Source organism: Vombatus ursinus, unplaced genomic scaffold (genome assembly GCF_900497805.2).
Source record: "Vombatus ursinus unplaced genomic scaffold, bare-nosed wombat genome assembly UNPS02005659.1, whole genome shotgun sequence".
In the NCBI taxonomy this organism is placed as follows: Eukaryota; Metazoa; Chordata; class Mammalia; order Diprotodontia; family Vombatidae; genus Vombatus; species Vombatus ursinus.
In genome coordinates, this window is record NW_020945437.1 from 26,222,787 (window position 1) to 26,245,412 (window position 22,626).

The window sequence follows — 22,626 nt, forward strand, 5'->3', positions numbered from 1 at the left end:
GTTGGAAAGGGGATTTCTGTTGAGGGCTGGACTGGACCAAACGCCCTCTGAGATCCCTCCCACTGCTGAGCCCATGACTGTCACAAGGTTGGCATAATGGAATGAATACCACACTTGGAGTCCTAAGTTTGAGGTCTAGAACTGCCTAGACCTGTGTGACCTTGGATGAGAACCTTTCCTGTCTGAATCTTGATGTTCTCCCCTGTAAAATGAAGGTAATAATACTATGAGGCAATTTGTTCTAGTAGAAATAAACTGGCTTTGGAATCAGAGGACCTGTGTTCAAATCTTGCCTCTGAGGTTTACTGCCTGTGAGACCTTCAGAAATCCCTTTACCCTCCATGGGACTTAATTCATAGATCTATACATTGAGAAGGCTGGACTGGATATCCTCTGAGGTCTTTTTCAGTTATAGATCTAGGCATTTAAATAGCTTGGTGTAGAGCCTGCTGGGCTTGGAGCCAGGAAGACTCCAGTTGAAATTTCAACTGCTTCCTTATCAGTTGTGGGACCCAGACAGAGGCAGTATCTCTCTGCTGCTGTTTCCTCATCTGCAAAATGTGGGTAACCAGACCTTCAGTCCTAACTGCTAGGGTTGTTATGTGGCCCACTGAAAATAAAGAACAAATTACAGGCCCCAAAACAAAACTAGAGGTTAGTAAATTAAAATTAAAATATCTATCTTCAAAGAAGAAATATGAGAAGATACCTTCTGCTACTCAGTGCAGTAGCAGTCCTTCTTCCTCCACAGCAGTCAGCTACAACCCTTTACCCCCTAGCAATCATGTCAAAGGGACCTGCTGTTGGCATTGATCTTGGCACCACTTATTCGTGTGTGGGTGTCTTCCAACATGGGAAAGTGGAGATAATTGCTAATGACCAAGAAAACAGGGCCACCCCAAACTACATTGCCTTTACCTACACAGAATGTTTAATTGGTGATGCTGCAAAGAATCAAGTTGCAATGAATCCCATCAACACAGTTTTTGATGCCAAGCATCTGATTGGTTGCAGATTTGATAATGCATTTGTACAGTCAGACATGAAACATTGGCCTTTCACAGTGGTGAATGATGCAGGCAGGCCTAAGTTCCAAGTGGAGTAAAAAGGAGAGATCAAAAGTTTCTATCCAGAAGAAGTATCTTCTATGGCCCTAACCAAGATGAAAGAAATTGCTGAAGCTTACCTTGGGAATACTGTCACAAATGCTGTGATCACAGTACCAACCTATTTCAACAATTCTCAATGTCAGGCCACCAAAGATGCTGAAAACATTGCCAGTCTCAATGCACTCCAAATCATCAATGAGCCAATTGCTGCTGCTATTGCTTATGGCTTGGACAAAAAGGTTGGTGCCAAGAAAAATGTGTTGATCTTTGACCTTGGAGGTGGTACTTTTAATGTCTTCATCCTTACCTTTGAAGATGGCATCTTTGAGGTCAAGTCCACAGCTGGGGACACCCACTTGGGTGGGGAGGACTTTGACAACCATATGGTCAACCATTTCATTGCTGAGTTCAAGCAAAAGCACAAGAAGGACATCAGTGAGAACAAGAGGGCTGTTCACCATCTGCATACTGCTTATGAACATGCAAAGTGTACCCTCTCTTCCAGTACTCAGGCCGGTATTAAGATTGACTCTATGAAAGTATCAACTTCTATACATCAATCACCCGAGCCTGTTTCGAAGAGTTGGATGCTCATCTCTTCCATGGCACACTGCACCCTGTGGAAAAGGCCTTAAGAGATGCCAAACTAGATAAATCACAGATTCATGACATAGTCCTCTTGGGGGGGCTCCACTCACATCCCCGAATTCAGAAGCTTCTGCAAGATTTCTTCAATGGCAAGGAGCTCAACAAGAATATCAGTCCTGATGAGACTGTGGCCTATGGTGCGGCCATCCAGGCTGCCATTTTGTCTGAAGATAAATCTGAGAATGGGCAGGACTTGCTGTTGTTGGATGTTACTCCTCTTTCCCTTGGAATTGAAACTGCTGGTGGAGTTATGACAGTTCTGATCCAACATAATACCACCATCCCCACCAAGCAGACACAGACCTTTACCACCTATTCAGACAACCAGCCTGGTGTGCTTATTCAGTTTATGAAGGTGAGAGAGCATTGACAAAAGATAACAACCTGCTTGGCAAGTTGAGCTTACAGGAATCCCCCCAGCACCCAGGGGTGTTCCTCAGATTGAAGTAACATTGGACATTGATGCAAATGGCATCCTCACTGTTCCTGCTGTTGATAACAGCACAGGCAAGGAGAACAAGGTCACCATCACCAATGATGAAGGTCATCTGAGCAAAGAAGATATTGAGCGCATGGTCTAGGAGGCTGAGAAATACAGGGCTGAGGATGCAAAGCAGAGAGACTAGGTGTCTCCCAAGAATTCTCTTGAATCTTATGCTTTCAACATGAAGGCTACCATAGAGGATGAAAAACTGCAAGTCAAAATTGATGATGAAGACAAATGGAAGATCCTTGACAAATGTAATGAGATAATCAACTGGCTGGATGAGAACCAGACTGCTGAGAAGGAAGAATTTGAGCATCAGCAGAAAGAATTGGAGAAGGTCTGCAACCCCATCATTACTAAGCTGTACCAGAGTGCAGGGGCCTGCCAGGAGACATGCCTGGTGGGTTCCCTGGAGGTGCTTCTTCTGGACCCACCATTGAAGAGGTCGACTAAACACACCAGAAGAAAGAGCATTCCGCACAGCTTTCCAAAACTTGAAGGACCCAAATTTGTATCCAAAGCAGGAGCAGTTTAAAAGTAACATATACTGTGTAAGTCTGGGCATTCTGAATACTTAAATTTGTGCAGAGGGAGAGAAGTGAACAGCATTGCACTTTATCAGTTCTGTAAACAAGTAGAAATGCAATTCTTGTCCTGGAGAATAAAATTTCTTTAAAACTGGCACCATCCAAAAAGAAAAGAAAGCCTTAGGACTGGGAAGATGACCATATTTTTAGGCCAATGGGAAGAAGCCACTGGAAAAGGAGACATTGAAGATAAGAGAAGGGATGATTATAGAGCAGGGTCCTAGGGGAAGGAAGGAGAAAAGGGGACCGGATCAATGGCATGAGGAGAGGAATCAGCCTTAATGAGCAGGGAAGCCTCTTCTTTTGTGGACAGAGGAAGAGAAAAGAGTGAGTGAGGATGCAGAGGAGGTCTGAGGATGAAGGAAGGGAAGGGAGAGGCCTCACACTCAGGCTCACGCTGCACTGTCTCACCAGGACTCAGCCTCCTCACAGAACCTCAGAGCTGGAAGGGAGCTCAGAAACCACTTAGGTCTACCAGCCACTGAAAGGAAACCACTGAAAGGTCTAAAACATTGGGGGTACATGGTCATCCAGCCCCTGGCTGGCAATCATCTTCATAGAAATGGTAAGTGAATCCATGGGAGTCAAGGTCACTAATGAGAGAGCACAGAGGGAGAACAGAAGAGTACTCAGGGAAAGGTCTTGGGAGAACCCACAATTAGTGAGAGAGACTTCTATGAAGATGCAGGCAAGGAGTCTGAGAAGGAGCAGCCAGACAGGAGAACCAGGGAGAGCAATGTCACTGAACCCTAGAGAGCAGAGAGAGTCGAGGAGGAGAGGGGCACTCAATTTTACAGTCAGTTATAGTATAGGCTTCTCAAAAATATTCACAGAGGTTTAGCAGTACCAGATCTTAAACTATATTATAAGGCAGTAATTATCAAAACTATCTGGTACTGGCTAAGAAATACAAAGGAAGATCAGTGGAACAGAGCAGACATAGCAACTGCCTCCCCAGCAGTTCAGTCTGCCTCTCAGACCTTGTGGTCAGAGGGGCTGACTAACAACTGACCCAGCGGCACTTCCCAAGTTTCTGAGACAGGCCTACAGCCTGAGAAGAGTGACCACTGTGAAAATCAACACTAATCCTGTCCAGCAAAGCTACTTCCAACAAAAGGGCTCCCCCAGCCCACCCAGAGGTTAGACAGGGACCTCCTTTTGAGGGCTCTGTGACCTACCTTGGCTTCTCCTGAATAATAAACAATCTTCTAGGCTCCTTCTCAGTCAGAAAGGAGGAGAGAATTCATTCCATCAGGAAGAGAAGGTCTGTTCTCTGGACTCAGAGGACCTGTTTTTAAATCCTGCCTCTGAGGCTTACTGAATGTGGGTCCTTCTGAAGTTCCTTTGTCCTCCATGAGCTTTAATTTTCATATCTACACAATTGAGGGAATTTGACCTGGTGTCCTCTGAGGTCCCTTTCAGTTATTGATCTAGACAGCTAAACAGCTTGGAGTCAAGAAGATTCATGGTCAAATTTGAATTTCAACTGCTGTAGACTAAATCAACATCTTTCTGTGTCTTACTTTTATGGAAAATGGAAATAACCACTTTGAGTCTCAACTGAAATGTGAAATGTGCAACTACTACTGACAGAAACTGGATGTTGCAATATTGATGTCTAAAGAAATACTAACTGCAGTTATGATTATCATTAGTATCAATCGTTGTAATTATTATCAGTATGTTATCATTATTACTAGGGTTGTTGTGATAATCAATGAGATAATAATTGTAAAGTGCTTACCACAGCACATGGCATACAGTAGGTGCTGCGGGAATGTGAGCAATTCTTATTATTACCATGTGGCAGGCATCATGGTAAGCACTGGGGGGAGGGGGTAAAAAAAGAAAGCCACAACATGGGCATTGCCCTCAGGGAACTCACATTGGAATGAGAGAAACGACCTGCAAAGAGCTACAGATGACAGATAGAGAAAAGGCAATGGAGGCCTTGAGGGAAACCAGCAGCAGGTATGAGGTGGGGAGAACCAGGGCTGGCCTCCTCCAGAGAAGGAACTGAGCTGAGTCTGGAATGAAGCCAAAGCAGCCAAGAGATATGAGGAGGGACAGCACTCCAGGCAGGAGGTACAGCCAGTGCAAAGACACAGAAGTAGGGGAGATGGAGAGCAGTGCCATGTGGAGAAGAGTAAGGCCAGTGTGACTGGCATAGTACATATGAAGTGTCATATTTTTTTTAAAGGGGCCGTCCCTTGACTCACTTCTTAAAGAGGCCTATTCATTGAATGGGTGTTGCCTCATTCAAAGTGAGAACTTGGAAAGACTTTAGCTTACAAAGGTCAAGTTCTCCCACTGCATCCTGGACCATCTCCAGTTGTCCTGATCTATATCTGGCCACTGGACTCAGATGACTCCTGAGGAGAAAAGGAGGCAGGTGACTTTGCATCACCCTCCCTCCCTGAAATCTAATTCAATTGCAAGTCATGCCATAATCTTCCTGATGTCATGGTCCTCTTCAAGAAAGAAGGGCAAACCACAATATATATGAAGGAAAGTCAGGTGATAAGCCTGGAATGGGAGGTTGGGGCCAGGTTTGGAGGGCATAAAAAAATAGCATCATTTGTATTTGGTCCCAGAAGAACCAGGGAGCCACTGAAGTTTCTTGAGCAGGGAGTAACATAGTCAGACCTACTCTCCAGGAAAAACACTTTGGCAGCTGAGTGGAGGATGGATGGGAAGGGGAGAGACTTGACATGAGACCACTGAGAGGCTATGGCGGTTATTCCAGGGGAGAGGTGATGAGAGCAGAATGAGGGTGGGGGCTCCTGAGTGGAGGGAGAGGTAGGAAGTGAGAAGTATTGTGGAGGCAAAAACTCCAGAACTGACCAGAGCCTGCCTATGTGGGAGGAGACAGGAAGCAGGTGAGGACACCGAGGCTGTGACCCTCAGTGGATGAGAAGAACTCTGGTGTCCTCAGCAGAAGGAGGGGAACAATTAAACACCAAATTGGAAGTCTTGAGAATCAAAGGAGAGATTAATAAAATTGAAAGTAAGAAAACCATCAAACTAATAAATAAAACTAAGAGATGGTTTTATGACAAAAAATAGATAAACCATTGGTTAATTTGATTAAAAAAATGAAAGAAAAAAAAACAAATTACCAGCTTCAAAAATGAAAAGGGTGCATTCCTACCAGTGAAGAGAAAATTAAAGCAATAATTATTTTATAAAGCTATGTTGCCCAATTGTATGCCTACAAATCTGACAATCTAAGTGAAATGAATGAATATTTACAAAAATATAAATTGTCCAGATTAAAAAAAGAGGAAATAGAATACTTAAATAATCCCATTTTAGAAAAAGATTAAACAAGCTATCAATGAACTCCCTAAGAAAAATCCCTAGGGCCCAATGTATTTAAAAGTGAATTCTACCAAACCTTTAAAAAACAGTAGATAAGGAGTTTGGGAAAAGGATGGGTTTGGAGGGAAAAAGAATGATTTCTTAGTTGAGGAAAATGAGATTCCCAATGTCTAAGAGACCTTTGTGTAGCCTGTAAACCTAGGAAGAATTATTTAGACAATGATACCAGCTACTATTTATTTATTTGGGGGGGGGGGTAGACAATGGGGTTAAGTGACTTGCCCAGGGTCACACAGCTAGTAAGTGTTAATGTGTCTGAGGCCGAATTTGAACTCAGGTCCTCCTGAATCCAGGGCCGGTGCTCTATCCACTGTGCCACCTAGTTGCCCCTATTTATTTCTTTTAAAAAACTTAATATTTCCTCAATGACATGTAAAAGCAATTTTAAAATTCATTTTTAAAGTTTTGAGTTCTAAATTCACTTTTTTCCTTTCCCTCCCTGCTTCATTGTGAAGGGAAGCAATTTGATACAGGTTATATATGTGTGGTCATGCAAAATATATTTCCATGTTAGTCATGTTGTGAAAGAAAACATAGACCAAAAATAAAGAAAGTAAAGAAAGTGCATGCTTTGATCTGCATTCACACTCCATCAGTTCCTTATCTGGAGATGGATAGCATTTTTTTTAAAATCATGAGTCCTTTGGAATTATCTTGGATCATTGTATTGCTGAGAATAGCCAAGTCATTCACAGTTGATCATTATACAGTTTTGCAGTTACTGTGTACGATGTTCTCCTGGTTCTGCTCATATTATTTTGCATCGCTTCATGTAAGTCCTTCCAGGTTTTTCTGAGCATCCTGCTCATCATTTCTTAAAGCACAATAGTATTCCATCACCATCACATATGACAACTTGTTCAGCCATTCCCCAATTATTGGACATCCCCTCAATTTCCAATTCTTTGCCACCACAAAAAGAGCTGCTCTAAATATTTTTGTATACATAGGTCCTTTTCCTTTTTTAAGGATCTCTTTTGGATACGAATCTAGTAGTGGTATTGCTTGGTCAAAGGGTATGCATGGTTTTATAGGCCTTTGGACATAGGTCCAAATTGTTCCACAGAATGGTTGAACCAAGTAAACAATTTTGCCAACAGTGCGTTAGTGTTAGCCAATTTTCCCATATCCCCTTCAACATTTGTCATTTTCCTTTGCTATCATACTAGCCAGTCTGATAGTTGGGGGATGGTACCTCAGAGTTGTTTTAATTTGTATTTCTCTAATCAATAGTAATTTAGAGCATTTTTATATGACTACAAATAGCTTTGATTACTTTGTCTGAAAACTGACTATTCACATCCTTTGACCATTTATCAATTGAAGAATAGCTCTTATTTTTATAAATTTGACTTAGTTCTCTATATATTGGAGGAATGAGGTCTTTATCAGGGAAACTTGCTTAAAATTTTTTTACAGTTATGATTACTATTGTGTATTACCCTCCACCCTATCTTCCCCCTGTTTATCCTACTCTTTCTCCTTTTGCCCTGCCAATGCTCGAGTATTTTGTTTCTGACTTTTACATCTCCCCCTGCCCCAATCCATTTTCCCTTCTTTCAGCACACCCCATTCCCCCTTCTCTCATGCCTTTCTCATCCAACTTTCCTGTAGGGTAAGGTAGATTTTTATACTCAACTGAGTGTGTATGTTGATGCCTCTTTGAGCCAGTTCTGATGAGAATAAGGTTCACCAGCTCCTATTTCTAATACACTGTTAGGTTTATGAGGATGATGATGACTACTACTACTTCTAGAGGTAAAAGAGGCAATGAGGTGGCACAGTGGATAGAGCACTGGGTCAGGAGTCAGGATACACCTGAGTTCTAATCCAGTCTCAGATAATTACTAACTTTGTGACACTGGTCACATCATTTAAACTTTGCTGACTCAGTTTCCTTAACTGTAAAAAGGGGATAATAATAGTACCTATTTCCCAGCATTGTTATTAGACTCAAATAAGATAATATTTATAAAACCCATGGTACAATGTATGAAACATAGTAGACACTTAGTAAATTATTATTTCCTTCCTACTATTAATGTGATGTAGGTAAGATAGTATTATAAACTCCATTTTACAGACAGACAATTTGATGCTCAGATAGGTTTGGTTGTGGAGGTGCAATAGCATTTGGGGAAAGGGCATAGAAGGAAGCAAATCCCATTAAATCAGGGTCCTCCACATCCCCAGACCTTGGTTCAGATCCCCTCACATCACCATCACCATTTATCCTTCTGGTTCAGAGGGACATAAGCTGGTATGCCAATCAACAAGATGGATCCAGAGCCTCAGGAATGGTGGAGACATGCTCTGGTAGAGGTGCTATGAACGGATCTCTAAAAGTGACAAAGAGGAGCCAAGATGGTGAAGTAAAGACAAGGACTCACCTGAACTCTAACAAATTGCCCTCCTAACAACTTTAAAATAATACCTCAAAATGAATTCTGGAGCAGCAGAACCAACAAAAGAACAGAGAAACAATTTTACAGCCCAAGACAACTTAGAAGGTTGGTAAGAAAGATTTTTTCCCCAGGGAATGAGTGGAGCACATCCCATGCAGGCTTTGAGGTGGCTTCAATCAGCAAGAGTGGCAACCCCTGGGGCTCTCAGCCCACTGCAGTAAAGGAGTCAGACAGCTGGTCAGAAGGAGATTACAGGGAACCCTTTGCTGGTAGTGGGTGCAGGACTCATTGCATTACCCGTATTCAGTTCTAGGTCTTAGTACCAGGACAAGGAGGAACACTAGCTCACTAGAATATTAGCCTCAGGGGAGTGGGAATCCTGGTCACTGGAACGATGTAGAAGTCTTCTGAACGTGTAGAGAGGTGAGAAAACTACAAGGCAGAGTGGGGGAGAGACTTTTAGAGGGGTATATGGATTGGGATTTGGGAGGGTACAGGAGAGGATGGGGGAACTTTTGGAGGGGTGTGTGTATTGAGATTGGGAGAGGAGATGGCAGACCCTTGAAGGAGTGGGTGAAGTAGGGGGTGGGAGGGTGGAGGGAGAAGATAAGGGAACAGGGACAGGATGAAAAAAGAGGATGAAAATGAAAGTAGTGAGTAAAAATAAGATGGAGGGAAATTCACAAATAGTAATTATAACTTTGAATATGAATTGGATGTTCATAGCAACTTTCTTTGTGGTGGCCAAGAACTTAAAATTTCAGGGATGCCCATTAATTGGAGAATGGCTGAACAAGATGTGGTGTATAGTTGTGATGAAATATTATTGTGCTAAAAGAAACTATGAGCTCAATGGTCTCAGAAAGGCGTGGAAAGCCTTGCATGAAATGATGAAGGCCTAAGTGAGCAGAACCAAGACAACATTGTATACAGTAACAGAAATATTATTTTAAGAATGACTTTAAGTGACTAAGTCATTTTGACTATTATGAATATACAAATTAAAAATGAAGGATATATGAAGAGAGATGCTATCTACATCCAGAGAAAGAACTGGTAAATGGAAGTATGTATAGAATAATTTTACATACATACATATGTGTGTATGTGTGTGTTAATACATACACGCACACACATTTTGTGTCTGGTAGCCATCTCTAGGGCAAGGGGGGTGGAGAGGGAAGAAAAAAGGAAAAACTGAAGTTTACATGATAACTTTGTTGTATATTTAGAGAAAATAGAAAGTTGTACACGGTAGATTTGTGGTTTCATGTGTAATCATCTTATTTTATTGTATTGTGTTATGGAAATGCTTGTTTTGTTCCCTGAACTGAAAATTTTTTAAAAAAGAATGCTTATAGTTGCACACATAATAGAGTACAGGCCAGGAGAGTAGTGACTGATGGAATCCTAATAAAGCTGCCCCCAGACACAATATTCTAACTTCCTTATAAGCCTCACTGAACAACAGGCATGTCCTTATTTGACCACGCAATCTGGCTTTAACCATACCACAGGCCCTTAGCCCCAATCTAGTCACTGCCCCCATCCCCAATATCTCAACTTCCTCATATGCCTCACTGCCTCACTAGAATAGCAGGCATATTCATGTGATGGAATCCTAACCACTGTCCCCAGCTAGCCACTGCCCCCAGACTCAATATTCTAATTTCCTCATATTTGTCACAGAAACAGCAAACGTGTCCATGCACTCAGCCATAACCACATCCATCTAATCTCAGACAGAAACACAACAGTCAGCCAATCAGAAAGCAGCACTACCATGATACCCAAGCAGGATGTGGACGCCAAAACATTAGAAGGGACTTTCCTTAAGTAGGCACCTGTGTAATAATAACAAAGGTTGTCCTTTAGGTGAACTTATGACATAGAGAGGCTTATTATAATATCATTATCATATATATGTCCTACTCCAATGGGTTTTTCTGTATGCATTATGGGAAATCACATGTGCAGTTCTACTGAAGCTAAGTCTCCCCTATTGCCTAATCCCTTGACAAATGCTTGATATCTTTTTAATATTCATATTTTCTATTGTGTAACCAACATCATATATGTTGATGTTGCACAAAAACACATTGAATACATATGCACATATGCACATGTGTAACATATATGCTCTATAAAAACGCATCATATAGAACACTATATGCTCTATAAAAATCCTTGTCTTGGTTTCATTAAGCTGCCATTCCTTCTTGGAACTCAGCTCGCTTCTTAAGAGGCATAATTCTCTATGAATGCCTTTGCTTGAGTTGGAGACAGTATGAGTATGTGAATTATTTTGAGATGACCCCACAACACACCATGAAACTACAACAGTAATCACATCTTTCCTTAGATCATACTACCTTAGAAGCATCAAAAACTTGTAGAACCTTAGAACTAGCTCTGAAAACAGCAGCACAAAACCGTTGAAATTTGAGACATTGCCTCTTTCGCTCTGAGAGCAGAATCCAATTTTCACATAAAGTTAAAAGTCAGTAAATAGACTGAAAGAATGAGCAAACAACAAAAAAAGAACCTGACCATAACATGTTATTATGGTGACAGCTAAGACAAAAACACAAACTTAAAAGAACACAACTAATCAAAAGACCTACATAAAAAGCCTCAAAGAAATATGTGAGTTATATATCTGCCCAACAACAATTCCTGGAAGAGCTCAGAAAGGATTTTAAAAATAAAATAAGAGAGGTAGAGAAAAATTGGGAAAAGAAATGAGAGTGATGCAAGAAAATTATGAAATTAGAATTAGCACCTTGATAAAGAAGGCTCAAAAAAGTACTGAAGAAAATAACACCTTAAAAAACAGAATTGGCCAAATGCTAACATATGCACAAAAACACTTTGAAGAGAAGAACTTCTTAAAAGCAAAAAAGACAGGAATGTCCTGTATTTTCTGAAGCATACATCCTCATGAAAGAAAATTACTATGGGGAGATGTCTTGTATCATTCAAAACACTACCCTGAATCAAGAAAATGGCTGTACACTAGAGGCAACAGTTTAAGTAATTATGAAATCGTGCACATAATTAAAACTGGAAGGGATCTTAGAGGACATTTTTTAATCTTTCTCATTTTACAGAGGAAGAAATTGAAGCTCAGAGAATGAATGAATAAACAAGTGGTAAGGAAGCACCTAATTAGCTAACTGAATAGCTAGAAATAAAAAAAAAATATTTAGTATTTGCTACATCCCAAGCACTGGATACACAAATACAAAAATGAGGTAGTTTCTGCCCTCATGGAGCTTCCATTCCAACAGGAGAGACAACTGGAAGAGAAGGATGGGGGCCAGGGCAAGGAGCTGTGCTTTGGAGAGTTTGGAGAATGGAACAGTAGAGCAATCCATTGACACACTTTCCCCAGACGCAATGGTTAGGATTGCTTCAGTTACAGTGCTCAGAGCAAGATGTGGAAAGGTAAAGAAAGTGTTTGGGGCTGGGGGAGATGAGGGACCCACAGCATCAGGGTAGAAAATGACCAGGAGGATTTGAAAAGGGGGGAAGGACTTGCCTGGAGTCACACAGGAGGATGATGGCAGAGCCAGGTCCAGAAGCCAAGTCTCTCAGCTCTCATAGATTCTCTGTTCATTACAGTATGAGAGTGTCCTGTTAAAGTCTAGGTATTTCTGGCAGCTACTGGCATCTTAAGCCATCTTCTGTCATAACACTTTGGCAAGAACAAGTGGATGAGACCCTCACCACTGCTAGCCAGGGGAGACCCAGATGAGGACACTGAACAGACTTATCCATCTATCCAGGTGACCAGACTCCACACCTCCCCAGGGAGCTGAACTACTCCTCCACATAGAGCCCTCACCTGGCTCTGTGGCCCACCCTCCTCCTAGCTCAGCTGCACAGCCAATAATCACATAAGGGCCAGGCAAACACCAGCCCAGGAGCCTGGGCTCCCTCTGCACTTGTAAGTTAAACATGGACAGTGGCAGAGCAGAGACTAATACAGGGCCTCCCTAGAAGCCATGGATGGCATTTGTTGCCATTCTGTCCCCACCCCTAACCCTCCAGCATCCAAAAAGCTTCCCTCCCTTTCTGACCATAGGAAGCATTCAGGAGAGAGAATGTCTTGTCTCCAAGGGGATCACAGGAAGGAAAGTGATTTTCCAGAAGTGGGCCCACAGCAGAGCAGCAGCTGATCCAGAAATCAGACCTTCATCCACTGGGGCCCCCAAACACACAAACAAATATTCTTAATGCTGGGCCTACATTGCCCTCTGATTTTCTTCTGCTCTGTCCCTAGAACACCAGAAAGGAGCATTCGCAATGATTGGATCTGCTCAGCTCATTCAGGCCAAGCAGGGGGAAGACATCACTCTCTCCTGTGAACTGATCCCTCAGAGAGTTGCCCGCTACGTGACTGTGAACTGGTTCAGAAACCAGACCCTTGTGCACAGGTACCCCATTAGGGAGAAGCTGGAGGCATCCCAGGGCACTGAGTTCCAGGGGAGGACGGAGCTGCTGAAACGTGACATGGCTGAGGGGAAGGTGACCTTGAGGATCCAGCAGGTGCAGGTCTCTGACTCTGGTCAATACACTTGCCATGTCCAGTCACCTGACAATTGTGATGAAGCCCACATTGAACTGCAGGTAGCAGGTAGGTCCTGTGTGGTTTATGGGTTTCTTCTGAATCACAGACTGTTAGAGAGGAAAGTGAGTTTAAAGAGCAACAAGTCAAAGCCCCCTCATTTAACAAATGAGGAAAATGGGACCCAGGGAGAGGAGGGACTTTGCACAAGATCATACAATTTGAAAAAGTCTGGGCTGGGAATCAGACCCACCCAGCTCTTCTCACTCCAAATATGGCCATTTTCTTCTCCTTGACATGTGCAAAACCACAGCCTTTGAGAAAGGAACAAACTCCTTTTGGGAAGTGAATCTTAACTCATGGTTTCAATTCTCTTCCCTCCCTCAGATCCTTCAGGCCTGATGTTTCCCACTAGAAGATGATGGAGGCCTCCTCTCTGTCCTGGAGCTCAAAAATGGAGATGATTTTGTTCTCTCTTTCCAAGATGCCAGGCTTCACCCGGCCCTCAAAAGCCCTACACTGAGTGGTGTATGAAGGGTCTGAGGCCTTCTTGACTGTCTTCTATATGGCTTCAATCCGCATTGGCCTAATGACAAATTTTTCCTAGATGCCTTCTCTGTGCCCAGCCCCGTGCTAGGTGAGGCTGTAGGGAAGAGAAGGGAGGAAGGCCTGGCTTCATGCCTTGGTGGAGCTGGAGAGATATGATGCTTAATCTGATTTAAAAATTTAGTGTATGGCAGGGTGAAAGGAAGTGTGGTAGAGTGGGTGGAGTACTGGACTTAGAAGCAGGAGGAACTGGGTCCAGATGCTGCCTCTGACTCTTATTCTCTGTCTGACTATGGGCAAGTCACTGAATTGCTTTGTACCAACTTAATACAAATGGCCTTTATAGCTGTTCCCACACTGACAAAGTCATAGGCCCTTAATATTGAGGCATATACCTGGATCCTGAGTAACCCCAATTTAATACATTTCAGTTCATACTAATTGAATTCATAATTACGTAAAATAGGGTCATTGGTTCCAACCCAATGGAAATATGCAGTGGGATTTGAAATAATGCAATGACTTCAGGAGATTCCTTCGTCAAACTTATCTAGACCTTCTTCTATAACGAAGTGATTGATCATTTGGGATATAGCTTAGTTCAATTCCAAAGACTTTTATTTCAATGCAATTTGTTAAATCTATATTTATTTATATATTTAGTTCAATCTCATATAATTTAATTCCATCCAGTAAACACTATGTACTTTGGTGGGAGAGATATGGAGTTTAGGTAAGACAGGTCCCCTCAACCCTCAAGTTGCTTAGTTTAGGAATAAGGCAGCTTAGGATAAGAAAGCAAGAGACATAATTGGAACATATAGTAATACAAATTAAATGCATGAGAAAGGTGCAAAATGGGAGGATGACACCAAATTGGGGTGGCTTAGCCCAATATGGAGGCCAAGCTAAGCAGGGTAAGTTCCACAGTACAGAGCCCCTGAAGATTTTGGAGGGCAGGAATGGCCTGAGCAGGGCTGTGTGCAGGGCAGAGGAGCCTGGCAGCTGATGGAGGGTGCAGGGAGGCAGTGGAAGTGGGGATCATGTGTGGAAGCTAATGGAAGACTCAAGGCAGGGGATGAGGAAGACTTGGGTCGACGTGGTCCCAGAGAGGATAGAGAGGAAGGGAAGGCTGGGAAAGCTATTCTGGTGGCAGGATGAGGAAGAATTGGCAGGGGTTTTGATGTTCTAAGTGAGGGAGACAGTGAGCATCAGAGATTCCTCAAACAAAGGGCAATGGGTGAATCCTAGTGCTTCTGATATGAGAATGATGAAATCAGAAGGAAGGGCAGGCTTAAGAAGGAGAAACATAAACTCAGTGTGTGATATGGGGAGCGTGAAATGCTGAAAAGACACCTGGATGGAGATGTCCTGAGGGAAGGTGGAGATGAGGGTGTTGAGCACAGAAGAAAAGTCACGGCTAGAGAAGGAGATCTGTGTTCATGTGGTTAGAGGCAGTAATTAAAGTTACAATGGAAATAAAATTGCCAAGTGCACAATTGTTGAGAAACAAGAGGGTCAAAGACAGCCTTGATCAACACCCATCTTAACTTGGTAAAATGAAGACAATAACCCAACAAAAGAGGCAGAGAAAGAACTATTGGAGAAGTAGGAGGAGGACCAAGTGAGAGCCTTGCTTCTGAAGGCAAAGGAGGAGAGAAAGAGAAAATAACTGAACTTGTGGTTTGGTGTCAGCAGTCACCCCCCCCCCCCATATTCCAGCTTCCAACCTTAAAAGATTCCCATTACTCAACCTAACCTCCAGCTCAAGAAAGAAAGGGACCTTGTTCATTAAGACTGCAAAGAGAAACTTAACCTTTGGCTAATACCCCTTCCAGCTGCCAGAAAGGAGAACTTGGCCTTAAAAAAAAGTCTTGTAAGCCTTCTGACTTTTAATTATCTGCTACTCGGTGATAGAGTATTATCAATCTATCTATTCACTAGATCTCTAGGTAACCTAGACTTAAGGGACATTCTATGTTAGTCTGGCTTAGCTGTTAGGGTAGCTTTTCCTAAAGAAGGGAGCTTAATCCAACCATCAAACTAAAAATAAAGTCTTCATCACTGACTGATTTGCTTTTCACTAGAACCAGATGTCCACAGACACCTTAAACTCAATTGTCCCAAACCAAACTCATTATTCACCCCCACCCAAATCCTCCCTGCTTCCTCACATTCCAATTACTGCTGAGAGCCCCCTCCATCCTCTCAGGCTCCCAGGCTGACACCCTAAATGTCATCCTCAGCGCCTCCTCTCTTACCCTCCAATATCCAAACTGTTTCCAGGCCATTGATTTGACCTTCCATCACATCTCTCGCCTATTACCCTCTGTGTCTTCTGGCACTGCCTCCATCCTGGGGCAGGCCTTTATCACCTCAGGCCTAGACTGTGGCTCAGGCCTGCTGCTGGTCTGACTGCCATCAGTGTCTCTGCACTCCAGTCCAAACCTTTACTGTCTAAGTGATTTTCCTAAGCATAAGTCTGATCATGTCACTCCTCTCCTCACTGAATCCCAGTGGCTCCCTATCACCTCCAGGATGAAATAGGAAATTCTGTTTTAGGCTCAAAGCCCTTCATGACCTGCCTCTCCCATCCCAGCTTCCCCGTCTTACACCTTAAATGCCTCACATCCTCTGATTCAGAGACACTGGCCTCCTTGTGATTCCCCCTATGAGACCCTCTATCTCTAGGCTCTGGGCATTTGTCCTGGCTGGTCCCCATGCCTGGAATGCCCTCCCTCTTCACCTCAGCCCGCTGGCTTCCCTTACTTCTTCAAGTTCCCACTAAAATCACACCCTCTACAGGAAGCCTTTCCTAATCTCTCTTCATTCTAGGGCCTGTCTTTGGTTATTTTTTCCTATTTGTCCTCTCTGTAGCTTGTGTGTACATAGATGTTTGCATGTTGCCTCCCTCAGTAGATTCTGAGCTTGGGGAAGGTGAGGACTGTCTTTTGCCTTTCTCTGTATCCTTAGCACTCAGCATAGTGACTACCTAGCACACAGAAGGTGTATAATAAATGCTTATTGACTGACTGACTGACTTTCTATACTAAATAGGTATTTCTCTATTTTGTGGCTAAGGTGAAATGTCAGTAGATGGTAAGATGAGAAGGACCAGAGTGACCCTCCTTGAGCTGGTATGGCCAGGAAGCGTGGGAATAAGGAATATCAAATACAGAAGAAGATTAAGGCTTCCACTTCGTTTTCCAGTTCACAGCAAACCTGAAATATCCAGGCAGGTCCTGAGGACAAGTCAAGGATGCTGGCAGTGAAGAGCAGGGTGACAGTCTGAGCATAGTTCCCTCTGCCCCTTCAGCCTAGAAAGAAATCCATGGTGATGATGAAGAGTGTACTGATAAATGTTTAACAACTGGCTCTCCAAGGGGGAAAAATACCTGTAGGACACACTTTTAAGTTGAATGTGCATTACTAATATTTATCCATCTCTCTCTTAAGTCAAGACAATCAACAGAATCAAATCAAGCCCTAATTTGTAGCATTTGCCTATTTTTGAGGTGTAAGTATTCACACTTAAAATTTCATCCAGCTGCTCTGTGCTGAATTCATATGAATGAGCTTCATTCAGCACAGCCCTGGACTGGGGCCTCAGAGGATGGCATGAGGAGCTGACTGGGGGAAAGGCCATAAAACACAGTAAGAAGTGAAAGCCACAACTTAAAACTCTGTGAAAGATGGAAGCTTGGACATGGTGACCTGTTAAAAATTATAATTCAGATGCTGAGTCATAACTTAGATACTGTAACTGACAAAAGCCATAACATGCACACGGTGACCAGTTCATGACCCGTACCTGATCAATACACAGACCTGTGTTTGGGCATTTTACTCAATAACATTGGCTAAAGCCCAAACTCAGAAGTGAGCTCATTACTAAGCAGAAACCCAAAATATCCACCATTTATCAGTGATGTACTCTCTGGCTTCACCTCCCTTGGTTTGATTTCTATAATTACCACTGGGCTTTCCCAAAGTCTTTGCAGGGATCAATCCATTACTGAGACTGTTTCGTCTGGCAGCCACCCCAGACTGGCCCCTATTGTAAGTAATCCATCATAATTATTGAAACCATTTATTAAAATCTATTTTTGATCATAATGAAGCCCTCGGCCTCTTTTTTTGTACCAAATTGACTCTTCTGATTGAGGAAGCTGAGAATTTCCCGGTGTACAGGATTTTGTGTTTCTTTACATCCCCAGAGCTTAGTGCAGTGCCTGGAATGTGTTGTTGTTTGTTTAGTTGTTTCAGTCATGTCCAACAACACTTCATGGCCCCCCTTAGGGTTTTCTTGGCAAATATTCTGTAGTGGTTTGCCATTTCCTTCTCCAGCTCATTTTACAGATGAGGAAACTGAGGCAACCAGCGTTAAGTGACTTGCCCAGGGTCTCACAGCTAGTAAGTGCCTAAGGCCAAATTTGAACTCAGGAAGAAGAGTCTTCCTGACTTCAGGCAGGACACTCTATCTTCTGCACCACCTAGCTGCCCTAAGGCATATTAAAATACTCATTCATAGACTGATGGGGTGAGGGAGAGTTTGGGTAGCCCTGGAAAAGGACGGTGAGTGTTTACTAAACTCTTTCCTAGGTAAATCAGATTGCTCCTGATAGTCTCAGGCAAAGGAATAGAGAAACAAACATTGGAGAAGTTAATAGTGCCCCCACCCCAGATCAGGGTTACCTATCAGGAATACCTGTAATGACAGTCATGTTGACTTGGTTCAGTTCCCTGCAGTTGATAGGAAGCTGCTGGGTGTCATTTGCCTTCCTCATAGGCAGCACAGGGTTTTATAAGGGGAGCTAGGATAATAAAATACTGTAGCTTCTATCATCTCCATCACTAGATAAGAAATATCTTTCACTCCACTTGGGGACCCAGTATTATTTGGTGCTAACTACGCGTGATGGTTCTGGCTACTCTAAGAGTTTCCATTTGGCCTTATTCATGATAAGCTGCACAGAGGTTTCTAAAGCGGCTCCAGCAGATCCTGCCTCCCAAGAACCCAAGTTATTCCTTTCCTCCATGGTCTTCCCTCTATGACCTCTCCTGAATGATCAAATGGGACAGAAGCTTTAGAACATGCCTTAGGCTTGGGTGGGATGAAGGGCCCCTACTGCTCTAATATCCAGCTTTACTGGTACATCCATAGATTGACCATTGATTGCTTTCTTACCAATCCCATGTTTCAGGAGCTGCAGCCAAAGCTCCCTCCAGAAAAAGCTATCAGTGCTCTCTGGCCCCTCAGCAGGATGGCAGGTTCTGGGACTTTTCCCCTCATTCTCAGAGCACCTATTTTTTTAAATTTATGAAATAAAACAAGCATTTCCATAACATAATACAATAAAAAAGATTATTGTATATAAAACAGTAAATCTGCTAAGTACAACTTTTAATATATTCCTTTCAAATAAACAACAAAATTATCATGTATATTTCTTTTTTTTCTTCCTTTCCACCCCCACACTAAAGATGGCTACCATTAGACACAAATAAGTATATACGTGTAAAATTATTCCATACAGCTATTTATCAGTTCTTTCTCTGGAGGCAGATAGCATCTTCATATGTCCTTTATAGTTAATTTGGGTATTTGTAATGGATAAAATAATTTATTCTTAAAATAATACTGCTGTTACTGTATGCAATGTTCTCTTGATTCTGCTCATTTCACACATCATTTCATGTAAGTCTTTCCATGTTTTTCTAAAATCATTGGGCTCATCATTTTTTATAGCACAGTGGTATTTCATCACAATCGTATACCACAACTTGTTCAGCCATTCCCAAACTGATGGGCATCCCTGCAATTTCCAGTTCTTTGCCACCACAAAAAGAGTTGCTATAAACATTTTAGAACATGTAAGTTCTTTTCCTTTTTCCCTAATTATCTTTGAAAAATGATCAAGTAGTGGTATTGATAGTTCAAAGGATATAGGCAATTTAATAACTCTTCGGGCATAATTCCAGATTGCTCTCCAAAATGGTTGGATCACTTTACAATTCCACCAGCAATGAATTATTGTCTCAATTTTTCTACATCCCCTCCAACATTTTCACTTTACCCTTCTATCATTTTAGCCAATCTGGTGGTATAAAATGATATCTCAAGCTTGTTTTAATTTGCATTTCTCTAATTGACAATGATTTAAAGCATTCTTCATATGACTACAAATTATTTTGATTTCTTCATTGGAAAACTGCCTGTTCATAACCTTTGACCATTTGTCAATTGGGCAATGACTGATATTCTTATAGATTTGACAAAGTTCTCTATATATTTTAGATATGAGACCTTTATCTGATAAACTGTCTATAAAATTTCCCCCCAAATTTTCTGTTTTCCTTCTGATCTTGGCTACATTTGTTTTATTTGCCAAAACCTTTTTGATTTAATGGAATCAAAATGATCCATTTTACACCTAATTTTGCTCTTTCTCTCTTGTTTATTCATAAATTGTTCATCTATCCATAAGTCTGATAAGTAATATGCTCCTTGTTCTAATTTTCTTGTAAAATCTCTCTTTACATCTAGGTCATGTATCCATTTTGACCTTATCTTGGTAAATGGTGTAACAAATAGGTCTATGCTCCTATTTCAACTGACAATAGGGTTTTTTCCCCTCCCAAACCATAGCTGTCCCAACCTCTTGTTCACATTTCACCAACTGATCAGGCTGCATGTTTATAATAGTGTGCCAGGGGGAGATCTGTAGCACAATAGTATTTCATTACATTCAGATACCACAACTCATTCAACCATTCCCCAATTGATGGGCATTCCCTCAATTCCCAGTTCTTTGTCCCCACAAAAAGAGCTGCTCTAAATATTTTTGCACATGTAGGTCCTTTTCCCTTTCATATGATCTCTTTGGGACACAGACCTAGTAGTGATATTGCTAGGTCAAAGTATAAACAATTGGATTGCCCTTTGGGCATAGTTCCATATTACTTTCCAGAATGGTTGGATCAGTTCACAATTCCACCACCAATGCATTAATAATCCAATTTTCCCACATCTTCTCCAACATTTGTCATTTTCATTTTTCTGTCAAATTAGCCAATCAGATAGGTATAAGGTGGTACTTTAGAGTTGTTTTAATTTGCATTTCTCTAATCAATAATGATTTTTGTCATGTGTTTGTGACTACAGATAATTTTAATTTCTTCATATAAAAACTGTCTGTTTATATTCTTTGACCACTTATCAGTTGGGGAATACCTTGTATTTTTATAAATTTGACTCAATTCTCCATTCAGTGTTTCTTAAACTGTGGGTCACAACCCCATAGGGGTCACGTAACTGAATGTGCAAGTCACAAAAAAATTGGCAACAGTAAAAGGTTTCTGAACATTGCAACAACCAAAAATTAATTTAAAATTAAACATGTAATGAATCCAGTGTTTCTGGCAATGCTTGCTTATGTTGCATCGTGCAACTTTATTGCAGCCTTGGTTCTGAACACACATGTGCACTTTGCACTGTGCAAGCCATCATGTCATACAACAACAGGAAACGCTGCCAGAAACAACTCAACTCAGATTCGAGACTATGCCATTATGAATTGCAGTGTTTTTACTGTGCATACAACATTTTCTGATCTTACAGAAATATCATAGTTTAATTATGGAAAATAAAGACTTTTAATATTTCCCTACCATCATTCTTCAGCATGTAAGTATCAAATTGGGGTGTAGGGTGTGTTAAGGGAAGACTAGTACCTCTGGTGTGAAGGTTGCAGAGCCCTTTTCAGGGCTGCTTTTCCACCTTTGGTGGCCACCTGTTCCACCTAGCTCTCACCTGTGGCTCCAAGAAGCTGTAGCATGCACAATGACCACAGGGCGGCCACACCCCAGTAAACTGTTTTCGCAGCTGGGCTAAACCAGGTCGAGGGTAACCAAAGGATCTCAAACCCATTGGTGAGTTAGGGGGGTGTCTACCCCAAGCATGTGAAGAATTCCTCTGGTGGAATGGGAGGATGAGAACAATTTGTTCCAACGGCCATGAAGGTGGCTGAAGCAGGCGCTGAGGAGTGCTTAGTGCTTGGTTAGACATTGAAGATACCAGTCCTGCCACTGGACTGTGATGACTCTAGAGGAGAGAGTGAGGCTGACGACTCTGTGCAACTCTGCCTCACATAAATCCAATTTACGCATGAATCAAAGGACATCACCCATACCATTTTACGGCTTTACCTATATCAAAGTCCTGTGGTAACAAGCAAGTGATGAAGCAGCAGGTACAGATACTCTGGGAGCTGTACTCAAAATCCTGCACACAGGTGACCCAGGCCATAGGATTGTTTCTCACTGGAAGAGCAGTGGGATTTGGCAGCCCCCGGGGTGTCTGAGCAGTCATTTAGGATAGCACTGCCACTTCCTGGTGTGAGGAAGGGGCTAGAAAAAAATGCCTTAATAATTATCTGTGGGGCAGCTAGGTGGTGCAATGGACAGAGCACGGGCGCTGGAGTCAAGAGGACCTGAGTTCAAATCTGGCCTCAGACACATAACACTAGCTGTGTGACCCTGAGCAAGTCACTTAACCTCAATTGCCTAAAAAAAAAAAAAGAAGTAAAATGGGCCAAATGGAAAAGGAAGTACAAAACCTAATAGAAGAAAACAACTCCTTAAAAATTAGAATGGGGCAAGTGGAAGCTAATGACTCTATGAGAGAGCAAGAATCAGTCAAAGAGAAACAAAAGAATGAAAAAATATAAGAAAATGTAAAATACCTCATTGGTAAAACAACTGACCTGGAAAATAGATCCAGCAAGTTGTGGTATATGAATGCAATGGAATACTACTGTGCTATAAGAAATGATGAGCAAGCAGATTTCAGAAAAATGTGGAAAAACTTGTATGGACTGATGCTAAGTGAATT

The 22,626-nt window shown here is 42.0% G+C and overlaps 1 protein-coding gene and 1 pseudogene across 8 annotated transcripts in view; one reads left to right on the plus strand and one right to left on the minus strand.

Moving 5' to 3' along the window:
* The window catches only part of LOC114032778 (butyrophilin-like protein 2), a 105,428-nt gene that overhangs the window by 78,408 nt on the left and 4,394 nt on the right, over nucleotides 1-22,626 (minus strand). The window contains exons 1-2 of one of the 8 annotated variants that reach the window (XM_027848218.1): nucleotides 21,547-21,704; nucleotides 18,922-19,037 (exon numbers count right to left, since the gene is read on the minus strand). The exons of 6 other annotated variants lie outside the window; for them this stretch is intronic. The gene's annotated coding sequence lies outside the window, so the exon portion shown is untranslated. Of the gene's footprint in view, nucleotides 1-18,921; nucleotides 19,038-21,546; nucleotides 21,705-22,626 lie in introns of those variants that run through there. One more of the 8 variants, XM_027848216.1, reaches the window with a different exon arrangement.
* On the plus strand, nucleotides 785-2,697 carry LOC114032776 (annotated as a pseudogene).